Source organism: Equus caballus, unplaced genomic scaffold, assembly GCF_041296265.1.
Source record: "Equus caballus isolate H_3958 breed thoroughbred unplaced genomic scaffold, TB-T2T haplotype1-0000035, whole genome shotgun sequence".
NCBI classification, from domain to species: Eukaryota; Metazoa; Chordata; class Mammalia; order Perissodactyla; family Equidae; genus Equus; species Equus caballus.
Window position 1 is genome coordinate 140,885 of NW_027221806.1, and position 13,704 is coordinate 154,588.

At 36.5% G+C, this 13,704-nt stretch overlaps 1 non-coding gene across 1 annotated transcript in view; it reads right to left on the minus strand.

The window, feature by feature from the left end:
- LOC106780879 (regulator of DNA class I crossover intermediates 1) overlaps nt 1–13,704 on the minus strand; it is a 76,339-nt gene extending 62,635 nt beyond the window's left edge. The window contains exon 1 of the transcript XR_011435125.1: nt 13,522–13,704. This is a non-coding gene — a transcript (regulator of DNA class I crossover intermediates 1). The remainder of the gene's footprint in view (nt 1–13,521) is intronic.

Sequence of the window (13,704 nt, forward strand, 5' to 3'; positions counted from 1 at the left end):
GTCAGAAGGGAATCCCCAACTCCACCTTCTCCCTGAGAAGCAAAGGGTTTGACCTCCACATCTAGTGCTCCAAATTTTAAGACTCTCACCAAACAGACAGACTCCCAAAACACCTAGCTCTGAAAGCCAATGGGCTTGTGTCCACAGGACCCACAAGACTATGGCAAATAAATAAGCATTCTTAACAGGAATGCAGCACTCACCAGAGCTATCCCCTCAGGGTTCAACATGGAGTGAGCAGGCAAGTATGTTTTAAGTAAGCCTCATGGTAACCACAAAGTAAAAGGCTAGAGGAGATATACAAGACAAAGAGAAAGTTATCAAAGTATACCATAGAGAAAATCATCAAATCACACAGGAAGAGAACAAGAGAGGAAGAAAGGAATAGAAGAATTACAAAACAACCAGAAAACAACAAAACGGCCATGGTAAGTCCATCCATGTAAATAATTACTTTAAATGTAAATATTTTTTGGCTGAAAGGAGTAAAAAACATGACCCAAATATATGTTGCCTACAAGAGACTCATCTCAGCATTACGGACACAAACAGACTGAAAGTAAAGGGATGGAAAAAGATATTACATGCAAAGGGAAACCAAAAGCTATGGTAGCATAATTCTCAGACAAAATAGACTTGAAGACAAAGACTGTAACAAGAGACAGCAAAGGCCATTACAAAATGATAAAGGAGTCAATTCATCAAAAGGATACAAAAACTGTAAATATTTATGCACCCAACATTGGAGCACCTAAATATATAAAGCAAATATAAACAGAACTAAAAGGAGAAATAGGCAGCAATAAACAATAGCAGGGGACTTCAAAACCCCACTTTGAACAACAGATTGATCATTGTGATATTGTAATTTACAATAAGAAATACACATTTGGATGCAACCAACATAGGAGCACCAAAGTACATAAAGTAACTATTAACAAACCTAAAAGGAGAAGTGAACTACTACATAATAATAGTAGGGGACCTAAACCCCACTTAGATCAATGGATAGATCATCTAGACAGAAAGTCAACAAGGAAATAATGGAATTAAATGAAAAACTAGACCAGATGGACTTAATAGAACATATATAAAAACAGCAGAATACACATTCTTCTCAAGTGCACATGGAACATTCTCAAAGATAGACCATATGTTGGGAAAGAAGGCAAGCCTTAATAAATTTAAGAAGACTGAAATCATATCAAGCATCTTTTGTGACCATAATGCTATGAAACTAGAAACCAACTACAAGAAAAAAGCTACGAAAGTGACAGATATGTGGAGGCTAAACAACATAGTACTGCACAACCAATGGATCATTGAAGAAATTACAGGAGAAATCAAAAGATATCTGGAGACAAATGAAAATGAAAATACATTATACCACACCAACTCATGGGACGCAGCAAAAGTGGTCCTAGGAGGGAAAATCATAGCAACACAGGCTCACCTTAAAAAACAAGAAAAATCTCAAGTAAGCACTTTTAAACTGCACGTAACAGAAATAGAAAAAGAAGAACAAACAAAACCCAAAGTTAGCAGAAGGAGGGAAATAATAACAATTAGAGCAAAAATAAATGAAATTGAAGCCACAAAAATGGTAGAAAGGATCAACGACCAAGTGCTAGTTCCTTGAGAAGATAAAATTGACAAACCCTTAGCCAGACTCACTAAGGAAAAAAGAGAGGAGGCTCAAATAAAATTAGAAATGAAAGAGGAGAAATTAACCGATACCACAGAAATACAAAGGATCATAAGAGAATACTATGAAAACTATATGCCAACAAATTGCAAAATCCAGAAGAAATGGATAAATTCTTAGACTCATACAATCTGCCAAAGCTGAATCAAGAAGATATAGAGAATTAAAAAGACCAATCACAAGTAAAGAGATTGAAACAGTAATCAAAATCCTCCCAAAAAATAAAAGTCCAGGACCAGGTGGCTTCTCTTAAGAATTCCACCAAACATTCAAAGATTTAATACCTATCCTTCTCAAACTATTTCAAAAAATTGAAAAAGACTGCATACTTCGTAAGTCATTCTACAAGGCCAACATCAAGCTGATACCAAAGCCAGACAAGGATAACACAAAAAAAGAAAATTACGGGCCAATTTTGCTGATGAACAGAGATACAAAACTCCTCAACAAAATACTGGCAAACCGAATACAGCAAAATCTTAAAAGGACCATACACCATGATCAAGTGGGATTTATACCAGGGACACAGGGATGGTTCAACATCCACAAATCGATCAATGCGATACACCAAATTAACAAAATGAGGAATAAAAAACGTGATCATCTCAGATGCAGAGAAAGCATTTCACAAGATCTAACATCCATTTATGATGAAAACTCTCAATAAAATGGGTATAGAAGGAAAGTATCTCAACATAATACAGGCCATATATGACAAACCCAAGCCAACATCATACTCAACGGGGAAAAACTAAAAGCCATCCCTCTGAGAACAGAAACAGGACAAGGGTGCGCACCCTCACCACTCGTATTCAAAATAGTACTGGAGGTATAGCCAGAGCAATTAGGCAAGAAAAAGAAGTAAAGGGTATCCAAATAGGTAATGAAGAAGTGAAATGCTCACTGTTTGCAAACGACATGATTTTATATATAGAAAACCCTAAAGAATCCATTGGAAAGCTATTAGAAATAATCAACAATAACAGAAAAATGGCAGGGTACAAAATGAACTTGCAAAAATCATTTGCATTTCTGTACTCTAATTACAAACTAAGAGAAAGAGAACTCAAGAATACAATACTATTTGCAATCACAACAAAAAGAATAAAATTTCTAGGAATAAATTTAACCAAGAAGGTGAAAGACCTATACAATGAAAACTATTAAGGCTTTATTGAAAGAAATTGATAAAGACATAAAGAAATGGAAAGATATTCCGTGCACATGGATCGGAAGAATAAATACAGTTAAAATGTCCATACTCCCTAAAGCAATCTGCAGATTCAATACAATCCCAATCAGAATCCCAATGACATTCTTCACAGAAATAGAACAAAGAATCCTAAAATTCATATGGGGCAACAAAAGACCCCAAACAGCTAAAGCAATACTGAGAAAAAAGAATTAAGCTGGAGGCATCACAATCCCTGATTTCAAAATATACTACAAAGCTATAGTAATCAAAACAGGATGGTACTGGTGAAAAAACAGACCTACAGATCAATGGAACAGAATTGAAAGCCCAGAAATCAAATGACATATCAGATTTAATGCAATCCCTATCAAAATTCTAGTGGCATTTTTCACAAAAATAAAACAGACAACCCTATTATTTGTATGGAACCACAAAAGATCCCAAATAGCCAAGGCATAATTGAGAAAGAAGAAAGCTGGAGGCATCATACTTCCTGATTTCAAACTATATTACAAAGTGACAGTAATCAAACTGTATGGTATTGGCATAGAAACAGCCAGACAGACCAACGGAATAGAATATCCAGAAATAAGCCAGAAATATATGGTCATTCAATTTATCACAAAGGAACCAAGAATACACAGTGGGGAAAGGACCGTTTCTTCAATAAATAGTGTTGGGAAAACTAGACAGTCACATGCAAAAGAATGAAACTGTAACCGTTATCTTACACTGTACACAAACATCAACTCTAAATGGATTAAAGACTTGAATATAAGACCTGAAACCATAAAATTCCTAGAAGCAAACACAGGGGGTAAGCTCCTTGAAATTGGTTTCGGCAATGATTTTTTGGATTTGACACCAAAAGCAAAAATTAAAAAGTGGGACTACATCAAACTACAAAGCTTCTGCACAGCAAAGGAAACCATCAACAAAATGAAAAGGGAACCTATGGAATTGGAGAAAATATTTGCAAATCTTATATCTGATAAGAGTTTAATATCCACAATATGAGGAACTCATACTACTCAACAGCAAAAAACAAATAACCTAGTTAAAAAATGGGCAAAGGACGTAAATAGGCATTTTTCAAAAGAGACATGCAAATGATCAACAGGTACAGGAAAAGGTGCTCAATATCACTAACGCTCAGGGAAATGCAAATCAAAACCACAATGATTTATCACCTCATGTCCTTTAGGATGACATGCATCAAAAAGAAAAGAGAGAACAAATATTAGGATGTGGAGAAAAGGGAACCCTTGTGCACTATTGGTGGGAATATAAATTGGTGCAGCCATTATGGAAAACAGCATGGAGGTTCTTCAAGAAATTAAAAGAACTACCATTTGATCGAGCAGCACCAATTCTGGGTATATATCCAAAGAGAAATCAACATCTCAAACAGATATCTGTACTCCCATGTTCATAGGAGCCTTATTCACAACAACCAAGGTATGAAGCAGATTAAGAGTACATCAATGGATGAATGGATCAAGAAAATTTGGTATATATATACACCATGGAATATCATTCACCCTTTTAAAAGAAAGAAATCCTGGGCCAGCCCAGCAGCATAGTGGTCAAGTTCGCATGCTGTACTTTGGGAGCCCGGGGTTCACAGGTTCAGATCCCAGGCACAGACCTAGCACCACGTGTCAAGCCATGCTGTGGCTGCATCCCACACAAAAAGTAGAAGAAGACTGGCACAGATATTAACTCAGCAACAATCTTCTCAAGCAAAAAGAGAGAGATTGGCAACAGATGTTAGCTCTGGGCCAATCTTCCTCACAAAAAAAAGAAAGAAATCCTGTCATTTGTGATAACATGGATGAACCTGGAAGGCATTAGATAATTAAGGCAGACAGAGACAAATAGGACATGGTACCACTTATATGTGGAATCTAAAAAAAAGTTAAAATCATAGAAACAGAGAACAGACAAGTGGTTGCTGGGGGGTCAGGTAAATAGGGAGAGGTTGGTAAAAGCATACAAACTTTAAGTTATAAGATGAATAAGTTCTGAGGATAACATGGTAACCATACCATTTGTTAATACAAAATAACATTGTATTGTATAATTGAAATCTGTTAAGAGAGTAGAACTTAAATGTTCTCACCAAAAAAGAGAAATATCTGAGGTGATGGATGTGTTAATTAACTTTCACAATGTATGCATATATGAAACCATCACATGGTATACTTTAAATATCTTACAATTTTATTTGTCCATTATACCTCAATAAAGGTAGAAAAAAATAAGATAGAAAAGACGGGAGAACAAATGAATATATCCCCAAATAATGGGGTAAACTAGATGGAATTTTATATCTGAGAAAAAGAAAAACGTGCAGATAATTAAAATAGCTTGCTATATATAAAATGTGAATCCTCAGAAGTCATTTGCTACTTTGACTACTGCAATATTAAGTATGTAGCTAGCTACCATAATTATACATTAAAGAGTCTCCTTGATTTTATGCAAATGTTCTCCTATATTTCTTACTACATTGGTAATAGCAATAAAACACAGCTCTGATTATCACTTAGGGACGTGACTTCCATTGCCTGCCCCAACTTAGATTTCAACTTTGTTTTCCATTCCTGCGTTTCATGTATTCCAACACCCGACCAAATGAAAATATAGTTTTTCTTCTCCATATATGGAGACTCCTCCCACCATATTTTGTACTGAAAACTTTCAATACCTTCAAGACCCCATTCAAACATCAGTTTCTTCATGAAATTTATATGCACTTTATAAAAAACAATTTTAAGAGTTTCTCTAATTTTTGTCCGGAAATTTAAATTACCAGAGATTTAGGTGTGGGGAGGTGGGAATGAAGCTCATCTCTTTAACAGTAATTACTATGTTATTCTAGAAAATGGATTTTTAAAGAAATATATTGCAACCATCTCTTTCAGTAAAAGTTTAAGTGAACAATATTAGTTGCCATTATAGCTACATACTGAAAATAAAATCAAAAGGCCATAACTTCTTCATAGAACACTCCACAAGTTATCAATTGTGGGAAGCAGGGATATAGATTACACTACCTTATTCTTCATTAAGATAGAAAGAATAAAGTAAAATAGAGAAGTGTAAAGAGGTTAAGAAAGGGAAAGAAGAGAAGAGAAGGGAGGGAAGGGGAGAAGGAAAGAAGAGAGAGAGAAAGGAAGAAATAAAACCATACTGACTACAAAAATATAACAGGGCATTCTGCCCCTTGCCATTCTTTCTAGTAAGCAAAGATTTAAAGGAAAACGCTAAAGAAATACTTTCTTTAAAAAAAAAAAAGACAGGCAGTAATGTGGTCAAGGAAACATCAAGAACAACACGAACGTACATTTTACATGGAGTACGCAGGAGATGTTGAAACTACATTAGGGATTAAATACTATGGGTGTCACATATCTTAACTGTCAGCTAGTCTTGAATTTTCTTTTTTGTTTATTTTGTTTTGCTTTTTATTTTTCTGCTTAGTTTATCTTTTTAGTGGCGAGGTGCCATGCAAAAGAAACCGTTTCCAGATTGTTACAATCTTGTAATAACATCTTAAGTGTGATTCAAAGTGAAAAATGTAAACAAAATTAATAAAGCAATAACTAACAATTGAAAAAATTATTTTATGGCTTGTGTCACAGTGAAATTAATATTAACCTAAGACATCATAATGTTAACATTGTTAGCTAGCAGACTTATTAAGATTCAGGACAGTAACTAGCCTAGAAAAAGTACTTAGGTTGGTTTTCCACAAAACTAAAGCAGGTCCACCTGATGTGTCAGGAATAGTAATGATATACATTAGAATGCTATGGCTTTCATATAAATTCTTCTCTTGCAATACAAGAAAAAGTTTTTAGAGTAATATGAATTACAAAAGGTATGGTATTGAGAAAAAAAGTGTCAATCGATGAGGCAGAAATCCACCTAATATTCAGAATACAGAGCCTAATTAAAATAAGTTCTTAGAGATTGAATTCTTATAGTACTTTCACATGGAAAATATTGTTTCATAGTTACAGGCTGTAATGATAAACATGAACAGCCATCTCCTGGGTCATACAATGGAAGAGATCTTAGATTGTGAATGATAGCCCAACACAGATGTGTATTTCAGGTTATTCACAATTAAATCTTAAAAACTTTATTTCAACAATTATAATTCACTAAAAGCTTCTAAAGTTGAAGTTTTTCACTCCATTTATGGGATATTTTGAATAAATATTTTCAACTGTTTTTGAATAAAATGTCATCAAAATTTAGAGGACTTGCTTGCAAAAATGTTCAATAACAATGCAGGATACATAGATTGATTTATCAAGTAACTCTTCAAAGAGTCAAATGTTTATGAAATCCAATTAATAAAAGGCAACAAAGAAAGCAAGCTTATAACAACACGCCAAAGTATTCTTTTTTGGATTCAACATCAGTATTGTCTCAAAAACAGTGTAATTCAGTTACATTAACTGTGCATATAAAAAAATGAAAATTTTGACAACTGTAGCTTTGTTCAGTAAAATATCAAGCCTCTTTGACTACAACTGTGAAATATACATGAACTACAACCAATTCCAAGTGTATCTTGGCTACACAGGTTACATAATTTAGTAAGAGTCCTGTTTTACCCAAGATGCTATGATCCATCAAATTTCTATTTATATTATCATTGCAGAAATAATTTTATCTTTAATGTTCTGCAGTTACATGCGTCAAACTATTGTCTGCAGCTATAATCTCCTTAAAATAACTACCAAATCTGAAAGTAACTCCTGATGCTTTTTCAGCAGATTTGGGCATTCAGATTGTCATGTGACCATGAGAGATGCTAAATGCTGGCAAACATTTTGTGTACTAGTTATAGATTCATCAACTCAAATGAAAAACAAAACATCAGTATTTATCATTAAGCATTAATTTTCCTTTATTTGAGCTCCCTGCTGCCAAAAGGTTACAAAAGCATTACTAAACACTATGAAAAAGGAAACGGTTGTTGACAAAACCACTGTAGCAACAACATTCCTACTACTCTTTGTAGGCACTCTGACAGGACTGATTAGCCTCTATTCCTAGCAAATATTTCACTTACACCTAATCTAAAATTTTCCATGTTTCCTATTGACCCCACTCCCAGGCATGGCGGCTATACAAATCTCTCAGACCTTAGAATGCAATGTTACAACTAGCTGGTACAAGTGGCTAGCAGAGACAGCAGCATTAAATACTTCTCCCATCCCATCCAGCAAGTTAGTTGTACCCAGCCACTCATGTCTCAGCACACTTTATCAGCAAGTGCCCTTCATGCTATCTTTAAAAGAAGCTGTTAGCTACTTTCTATCTGGAAAGTGCCAGGCCTGGGTTATCATTGGATGTCTTCAGATTTAACCACATGTTAAAGTGAGAACGTTCTTCACCGCACACGTTGCTCATGCACTAATACAGACCATGGCAGAGGTTAAAATAAAAAAAAGGATGTTCACTGAATCTATCTGGGTTCATTTTAACGGAACCATTAATGGTAGCTTATATTTAATTAAAAAACAAAAACTCCGAAAACAAATGCTAAACTGGGCGTGCCACTAGGATCACAGGCATAAACCATGACTGTCCTAGGCAAACTGGGATGATGTTCACCGTACATTTAAGTGTTATCCCCATTTAACAGATGAAGAAAGAGATGCAGGGACAGAGGCTAATTCACAGTAAAGAGAATTTATTGTAAAGCTAATTAAACTTAAGTTCAGAGCCCTTCATCTGCATATTCCCCTTCCAAGCCCTATACCTAATTTTGTAGTCACAATTTTGTATTCTTTTTTCCATTATGAAGGTCCCTCACAACCTGATCTGCTCCTATACAGAGAGGTTTAATAATTAACCCAAATTCACATAGGACTGGTGTTTTTGCTTGCTTTTTGGGGGGTTGTTTTGCTTTTAAAGATTTTATTTTTCCTTTTTCTCCCAAAGACCCCCAGTACATCGTTGTGTATTTTTAGTTGTGGGTCCTTCCAGCTGTGGCATGTGGGACACCACCTCAGCATAGTCTGATGAGCAGTGCTATGTCCGCGCCCAGGATTCGAACTGGTGAAACCCCGGGCCGCCGAAGCAGAGCGCACGAACTTAACCACTCGGCCACCGCGCCAGCCCTAGGACTGGTTTTGATTTGATCTGGAAAATATATAGTCATACAAGAAAATGGAAAAATAGTATTCATTATTTTTCCCCAGAAGAATCCTAACTGGTATCACTGTCTTGGAGTCTTTCACCACTATATTCCAAACTACACACCACTAGCACCACAAACAAACAGTCATAGAATACTACTTTCACTGTGGTACTTCTGAATTTGAATGACTCCTCAATATCCAACAGATCAAATTTCAACTTCTCAGTCTGGTTTTCAACCTCACCATCACGCAGACACATATACACATTTTTAAGTATTTAAATAAGTAATCTTATCTCCAACTATTTACATAACATTTATTTTATTCTTTTTCTCCATCAAACTTTCCTTTAGCCTTGTTTCTGATTTGCCAAACTCTCAGCTAAAACTTTCCTATGTTCTACTATTGTTCACACTGTTTTTTTTAAATCATATATTCTGGCCCCTGATCTTTCAACATTTTCAAACTTTATGGAATGTCATATTCCCCCCCCCCCAATAAGCTATAAATCTCTCAGAAAGAGACTAAATTTCAGTTACTTTATACTCTGACCTGGCACAGTGCCTGGTACATAGCACTCACTAAATACTTTGCACAGGTGAATATTCTAGGCCTACATTTACAAATGCAAACCTCTCCTTCACCTAAATTCAAACAGGATTTTATCTGTGCCTTCTTATGACACGGGTTGCATTCTTCAATCTAAGTTATAGAAATAAACCTCCTCCAATTAAAACAAAAAGTCTTCTTACACTGAATGTATAGTGCTGTATTTCAGATCTATAGTTGATCCCATTCTGAATAGCATATCGAGGCCCAAAGACTGGTCACATCTTTATCTTCTCCTTTCTCTCTTCTCTTACTACCACCTTCATGTCTGAGGTGGCTATGAATTTGGTGAAACAAGTCGTCAATCACCAAATACTGAAAATAAAAGAGAATCTTTTCCAAATTAAAAAGATCAGTGCTTATACCTGTCCTCTTTCAAATTTACAACTCAATGTGACTAGGAAAACACAGGGTCTCAGTGCTGACGTAAAAGTACAAAACAAAGATTAGAGTTCTAGGTCAATGATTCCCAGACAACTAAAAAAAAAAAATTTATTTAATTGGTAAGACTGACAAATGATTCATATTTTTAATTTTGTCAAGAAAGGACTTGGGACCAGCCCCGTGGCCGAGTGGTTAAGTTCGCGTCCTCTGCTTAGGTGGCCCAGCGTTTCACTGGTTCAGATCCCGGGCGTGGACATGGCACCGCTCATCAGGTCACACTGAGGTGGCGTCCCACATGCCCCAACTAAAATATGTACTGGGGGGATTTGGGAAGAAAAAGCAGGGGGAGAAAAAAAGAAAGGACTTAAAATGGGAGGGGCATTTTAAGTCCAAAAAAGAATATAATTTTAGGAAAAAAAGAAAGAACCCATTAAATTGGAAAATCTGACATTATGGCTGATTAGCAAGTTTCAGGGAAGTAGACTGGGAACTGCTATCATAGATATGTCAATTAGTTTCAGCTTAGACCAAATCTCTTTACCCTAAATGAGACTTTGTTTGAAATGAAATGTTATATCTTCAAAGACGTCCACAAAGCATAACACTAAAGCCAAACCAAGTAATTTAAAAATCAAAATAAGGAAAGCTTATTTCTTCCCTAGCCACCAGTCCCTTCCCTCACAAAAAAAAATCTTACATGTGACTGGTAGACTCCCCAAACAGAAGAGCAGCAAAAAGTTAAATGCCAAGTTTCTTTTATGCCAAGAAAACTTGCAAAGACCTTTGCAATTGTAAAGACGCTCCTATCAAATGATTCCGCAATTAAACTGTATATCAGGTCCCTATAATACACAACAAGAATACCCTGGTTTGATTTAGTGTATACGATCAGGTTGCTACAACCAAAATACAAACTTGCTATAGCCTGCTTCATTCATTTCCTTGGAAAAAAGGTATAAAGCCTCTTTGCAAGTGTTTTCCTGTCTTAATGCAGACCAATCTACTGTCTGCCAAATAATCCTTTCAGGTTCTTTAATACTGCCCTCCCAACCCATCTCTTCTAAGAAGCCTTGGTAAAAACTAGGTCTCCAATTTGATAATTATTTATCTCACTTCCTTTTCAGCTTTTAAGAACCTGTGTTTCATTGTTTCTCTGTAGCGCTTGTTCTGTGCAACACTGTTATCCTTCAAGGTTTAAGGTAATTTCTCTGTTCTCTAAATATCCATAGCCCTCTACATGTGCCACTTTCACAATACTCGTATTTCTACACTGCATAGCACAGCATAGCCATTAAGCATATGGTTCTCAAATAACTGTCATTGATTAGCTGGGTGACCTTGGGCAAGCCACTTAACATTAACAGTGCCTCAGTTTCCCTATCAGTAAAATGAGGATAACATTTGTACATACCTCATAGGGTTCTTCTTAAGAGTAAATGAGCTAATATACAAAAAGTTCTTAGAACAGCACTTGTTATATATTAAGTACCATTTAACTATCTAGTCTTAAAATCATTCACCTAATTCAAATCTCACCATTCTACCATAAATTCTTTTTGTGGTCCAAAGTTTTATCTTTTTCTCTTTTGAATCCCACTATACAGCTTGACAATGCCCTAAACAGGGAGGCAAGTAAAAACGTATTTGTTGAATTAATTAATGCCGAATTCTCTGATGGAGCAGCTCTGAGAGAGCTTTGTAAATGTTCTCTAGTTACTCGTCTGTATTTTAAGTTCCTAACAGTTCTCAAAATTTTCAAACAAAAACTAATCCTACAACAGAGGGAAATAAACAAGTACTCAAGGATGGTCTGAGACAAGGATTAAAACTTCTACTCTATAGCAGCTCCAATCAACTGCTAGTGATTACTAAGCACTGTCTCAGATTCTGAGGCCCTTACGGCCTCATGGTCAGAGCGCCATGATCAACTAATCTTGTCTACCTTTGTTTGCTGGGATAGTACAAAGTGGACACACTCATTTTTTCATTACCAATCTGGAGTTTGACCCTAACGAGCCCAACCTCCCCAAGAAAATTTATTTAAAATTCCATATTTTCTCTTACAACTTCACACAAGTTTTGCCTTTTACTCTATAACATATCCATGTTTACTTAAATTAAAAAATATATTTTCCTCCGATCTGTGAATAAAACTGATGCTCCAGGGAGATGTGTCACGTTTCTTCTGTGGTTTCTTAACCCCCTGGTACCTAATATCTCCAGGTGCAGCACTACCTCATTTTGAGAAACACAATCCTAGACTACACGTTTCCTGCAGTACATTGCTTTTGCATCCTCCCACTAGCAACCAAAATACTACTCCCTGAATAACCAGAAGTTATATGACAGAATAATAATAGCACCTATATTTTAATACTGCTTAAGCGTTTGTAAGATGATTTTCTATCTCATTTAATATTCACATTTTAAAGAATTCAAAAACATCAAATTATAATCATGTATCAACTAAATTGTGTGACGTTTGTAAGTGAGTTTTCACTTTTCTCCAAAGTGGAAGCATGATGCTAGAACATTAGCTAGGAATAAATCAGATAAACTTCTAAAATACGATGCTAACATATCTTCAACAGGATAAATGCTATTGCTAAAATTATCAGACATCGTTACAATACTTGAACACAAAAGCTGTCTTTCCTCTTATAAAATTCCTAATAATTTAAATGTGTTATATTCTAACCATATCATCACTGTCCTGGGTCTACTTGTGACAAAAATTGTATTTAATGGCTTAATGTTTCAATCAAAACAATTCTTTTCGTCAGGGAATTTGATCAAACGAAATTACAGGCCCACATGATTTCCATCCTAGTGGACTTGAAGGTCAACAGCAATGAACAGGTTACATAAAGCTAAATTGTCAACTCATCCTCCTTTATGTGATCAATTCTAAATACAAAACAAATTGCAAATTCTCTTGTAAGTTAAAGCAAAAAACGCTTCACTTTCCCTCCCTTGCAAAAACAAACTAAATTGGATTTATGGTGGATACGAGCCCCCACCAATGGATTTAAGGGCAGCAGGGAATGGCCTCTTCCATAACGCCTTACAAATTTGTGCAAAGACGATATATTGACGCAAAGAAATCCCTTCAAAAAGGGAGAAGCAGGGGCGAGAAGAGGGCTCAGCTGCTCAGAGGTCTCATTAGAGGAGGAGGACCCGGGAGGCGGGGGAGGGAGAGCAGAGAACCTCACCCACGGCGGGCCCCACATGTGAAGCTTTTGGAAAGACAGTGGGGGAAAAGCTGAGCTGCTTTCGGTTTAAGAGCAGAGACATGGCGCTAGGGTCCCCCGGCTTGGGGAAGATTAAAAGACCTCTCCTAGCAAGTTGCCCCCAGGCAAGGCTGTGCCCTCCCCTCCGAGGCCTAGGAAAGAGGCGCCATGACGGGAATGCACGTCCAGGGACGCAAGGCTACAGTCTCAAGCTCCAGCAGCACGACTCACCTGGAGCCCCCGACCCAGTTCATCTCCCCAAAACTTCTGAGAAGACACTGGGGTTCTGACAGCTGCACTTCAGACGGCTCCGTTCAGGGCTAAGCCACAGCTTCCTCGGTTTCAGCCCGCTCCTCTCCGGCCCACGGACCTATAGCCCAGCCTCCCTACAGCCTTTGCGGCCTGGTTAGGCTC